The sequence below is a fragment of the Triticum dicoccoides genome, chromosome 5B (genome assembly GCF_002162155.2).
Source record: "Triticum dicoccoides isolate Atlit2015 ecotype Zavitan chromosome 5B, WEW_v2.0, whole genome shotgun sequence".
Taxonomy (NCBI): Eukaryota; Viridiplantae; Streptophyta; class Magnoliopsida; order Poales; family Poaceae; genus Triticum; species Triticum dicoccoides.
In genome coordinates this window covers 384,074,139-384,078,780 of record NC_041389.1, presented here as the reverse complement: position 1 = coordinate 384,078,780, position 4,642 = coordinate 384,074,139, and the positions used below count along the sequence as shown (strand labels likewise).

At 43.0% G+C, this 4,642-nt stretch overlaps 1 long non-coding RNA gene across 1 annotated transcript; it reads left to right on the top strand.

Annotated features, from left to right (window-relative positions):
- Positions 1-350: 350 nt before the first annotated feature.
- Positions 351-3,845, top strand: LOC119309314. The gene is made up of 3 exons (XR_005150455.1): positions 351-1,076; positions 1,161-1,233; positions 1,470-3,845. It is a non-coding gene; the product is annotated as an uncharacterized LOC119309314 (long non-coding RNA).
- Positions 3,846-4,642: the final 797 nt, after the last annotated feature.

Here is a 4,642-nt window from a genome sequence, read left to right as displayed (position 1 = left end):
TTACACACCCGCAGGACGCACCATGACGGGTGGGCCGCGTTGGCCGTTGGTCCCCCACATCGGTGGGCAGGGTTGTTCTGGTCCAGTGAGTTTTCGTCCTGCTACGACTCCGTGCAATTATGTCTCGTCTGCGTCTCATCTGGGTTTGAATAGAGGAAAGAGGTGTGCTGCCGCGTACACACATGCGGCTGCGCTTCCGCACAATGACCGGTGGGCCAAGTTAGATGCTGGTCCTACACATCGGTGGGTGGATTGTTTCTGTTCGTACCTTTTGAGTTTCGTGTGGGGTTGGAGAGAGCCGGGTCATGCGTCGTACCGTGCGCCATGTCGGGTCCTGCGGCTGGGTGTGGGGGTTCGCTTTTGCTGCAGCGCTGAACAGGCAGCGCAACTAGTGTTCCCTCCCATCCCGAGCATCGCACCCTCTCCTTGCCTCTCTCCTCGCCAGCCACCAATCCGCCTTCTCGCTGCTTCGTCTCCTCCAACGCCTTGTCTCCGGCCGCCGGCCTCCCGACCGCCCTACCTCACAACAACGTTTCCCGAGGAGCAACGCGAGCGAGGCCAGCATACGGAAGGAGCGGATCGAGGTCTTGCACGCTGGCTCCGTCAGCTGCTTCGCACCGTTCTGGATTCGCGCCGTCGCATGCGATGGTTCTAGATCAGCGCAGGTCATCGCCGTGGAATATCAGGGGCGGCGATTTCTTCACGTCGAGGGCTGGTGAGCTGGGGAGGGTCAGGAGGCTGACAGGGCGTGCAAAAGAGCAACAAGGTTGGCTGTGGGGGAGAGGCTACCTCGGAGCTTCAGGCTGCGCACGCGTCAGGAGTTTGGCGATGGGGGAGCAGCTGCTCGGAGCTCGGCTGTGCACACCTCGTGGGATCTGGTCTCACCAGGCACTCGATGTCGGCCACTCAGCCTCATCGGCATCCCGAGGTGACACAACGACGGCCGGCGCTCGACACCATCTTTCGCGACTCGACGACAGCCGGCTCATATAGCGGTACAGCGGACGGCGACCTCAGCGGGTGGGTGACGATGACTGCAGCTGGTGCACGAGCTCTCACTCGGCTCCTCGTCTCAGGTACGAGTCCTTGCAGCCTGTTCGAAGTTTTCTCCTTTTGCCCTTCTCAATTTGTTTGACCTGCTTTTGCTCGGGTGGATGCAGGGTCCAGACTGATAGTTGGATGCTCTGTGCTAGCGTATGGAAGTGCTGCAACCACTTCTGTTTCGGCTGTGAGGTAGGAGTATAATGCTAATTGGGATTGTGAATTAACCGTGAATGGATTTCTTAATTGTTGGGATTTCGTCAATATGTAATTTCTTTTACTCATTTTATTAGATTCTTATAATTTGCTGGTCCTTGATTGCAACCTGGGGTCATCATGTTTCTATTCACAGGTTACAGTTGTGTTATGTAAAATAGACCCAAGCTCTCGTTTTTTAAAATTATCCATCTATTCTCTGATGCACGCAGTTCACTGGAGGAGAGAGAGTCTGGCTTGCGAGTTTCGCCGACGCGGCCACGGCGGGGATGCCAAACTCCGTGGAGATGCCAAAGATGTACTGGGAGGTGGTGCTTCCTGGAATCCCAATGCCTCCACCTATCATCAACCTGCTGTTAGCCCAACAAAACGATATCTCTCTCTCTCTCTCTCCCTCGCTCTCTCCCTTCCCACCTTGGTGACCTCATTTAAGTGCTTTTGATAATTGGTGGTACAACTTTCCCTCTTTGATACCAACAAATACTTTATAACGACTCTTAGTTTGCAATCCATTATGAAACATAAATGAAGATAATAGATGTGAATCTTTTGTTCTAACGATTGATAAATATTAAATTAAAGTATAGAGACTATTGCATATACAATATGTACCATAAAGGATAAGTTAACCTTTTCTCTACCACATGAACTGAGAACTTACAAGCTAATTTGATAAGAAGCATAGTACTTGTATCATTCGGAAAATGGCCCTTCTGTATTCCATTTTCAGGGATAGTCCTGTTGTGCTTTGTTTTATCTAAAACTACAGGGTTCTTGTGCAGTTCAGATGTTCTGGGATTAGTAAGAGTTTTACTATATCTGAACTTCTGAAATTAGTACGAGTCTGACAGCCTTGCAACCAAACCAAAACTAAAACTGCAGGGATCTTGTGACAGCCTTGCAACCAAAACTAGAGATCTTGTGGAGTTCAAAGTTAGCTGCCATTTGTTGGAATATCAGTTATCTTATTTGTGCACGATTAACCTGCTTATCATGAAAAAGTAGAATCTTTTAGGATGGACCATCAAGTTGGTTGGCATTTGTTTAGATCTTTATGAGAAGCAGCTCCTCTCAGTTGGACTTTTCTTTTTTATTCATCTTGGTAATATGAGAATATAGTTCTTAGTTAGATATCAGTTACACAATTAGAACACCATGAATTCACTGTTTTTATAGGACCTTGCTGCTCTGAATCAGTGTAATAAACTTGGTGTACAAAATACATGTAGATTTTGTTTTATTCATCAAATAACACATCCAGAATCCTTGTTAACATTGACCCTGCTGATGCGAATCAATGTAATAATCTCCTTTATGATTCTATCTACCCATATGATCAACTCAATTGAATTAATTTTCATATTCTAGACGTTCTGTTTTATTGGTTGTGGTTCTGAATAATTTTGGCTGGTCGTTGGAGCAGAAGCAATGAAGCTTGAAGTTTAGAAGTTTGGGGGATGGCAACAATACTGCTCTTTACACTGCCTGTCATTGTTATTTCATGTTTCTGAATTTAAGTACCGAGAACTAAGTGTCGCGTGTTGTCAAACTTTAATGTTATGTCCTGTCTTGAGAGTTTGATTTGGGCGAGTGTGTACTAAACTACTGTTGGATGCTATGTTTGAGTCAAGATATGCTTATGTGTGATCGGTGTTAAATTTGTAACATATTGTTATATTTGTCACTTGTTTGATACCACCGCTTGTTAACTCTGAAAAAAAGATGGGGAATAGACGATCTTTTGGCAAAAGGAAACGGCACACTATTTTTTTTACATGAGGAAACTGTAGACTGGTGGGGACTTCCTGCTAATATGATACACTAATGAATGTAATGGGTTATCTGCAGTATACCTCAATTTTGAATGTGACACGTCATGTATGTATACACTAAAAAATTGAGATTGTTGGTTGCAGCTCCGTAGGTAGGGGTATGTAATTAGTCAGTATATTTTTAAACTATTAGTTCAACTTCTCAAAATAATTTTTAATGTACATGTAGTGTATCTAAAATTAGGATCTTTCTTACTGCACCACCAAGTTTTCAGCCTAAACATTATTAGCCTTTTACCATGGTGTTCAAGAAAGAATTATGGGTCATTTTGTCATGAAGCATGAGAATGATAATTCCACCTCAGGTGGTGATAAATTAATAAATTTAAAACAATAATGAGGCTAGCCAACTCACCTCCAGAAGGCTCCTCCGATTCGGCCTTCGTCGGCCGTCGGATCTGTTTTTTTCATGCGTCTGGACCGTTTTTCGTGCTTTTGCTTTTGGCAGTCACCTGCCTATTTGTATGAGAGATTTCTTATTTACCTAAGGCCAAGTGTATTGGTGTTGGGATCCAGACGATGAGTATGATGATGCCATTGATTCACATGATGATCTTGGTGATGAGTATGATGATGCCACTCATATGTTGGTGTGAGGAAACTTGGTGATGGTATTGGTGAGAGCATAGAGAAGGAAGTGAAGGTTCCCTTTGAGAGAAACATGAGAGTTTAGTGGTTCCATTCAATTCCAGATGTAACACGTGTGTATGAATCATGGTGGTATCTTAGATATGCTTGGTTGATATTTTCTTCTTCTATTTTCACCATAACAGATATGTAGTACCCATTTAAGAGAGCCATAAGAGGAAAGGGAAAAACCAATTACATAAATCTATCTATTCATGCCACATCAACCAAGAATTGAACATGTCATTTGTATTCTTTGATTGTTGATGTGGTGGTTTCTTTTGCCCCTTGGTTTTGGAGACCATTCAAAAAATCTTGGACCGGAGATGTTTTTACACCCTATAAGTTAGTTTCATGCAAACTTGCATGGCTAAGTAGTTAAACTAAGAGTCCTTGCACACACAAAAGCAAATAAATATCCACCCTCATCACAATATGTAGACAACAGAGCTGTTCCATGCTACAATTGCTTAATACCCTCCATCTAACTAATTTCTATAACTTCAAATAAGCAAATAAATGCGAAGACACTCCGGGTTTGAATTGGTATATTGTGCCATTTGGAAATATAATTGTATATTTTGAAACATGCAAAAAAACACAACAAATTATGCATGATCAAGTATATATTTTGAAACGTAGTGTTCCATAATTTTCTCATATAAAAGGGTTGGAATTCTTACCCTTATTGCTTGCTAAAACCGAAAGTTACTAAATATTTTCAAAGCACACATGGTTTTAAATGGGACTCTGTGCCATTTGGTGGAACTGGTCATCTCATCGATTTGAATGGGACTCTGTGGTACCAAATTAAAATGTGTATATACATCTCATTTTAGACAACAAGTCACCGTTTTTTATTTAAAGGTGATTAAATTTGTTGCCATATGTGCTTGTCCACAACTAAACCAACTAAACCATGGGTT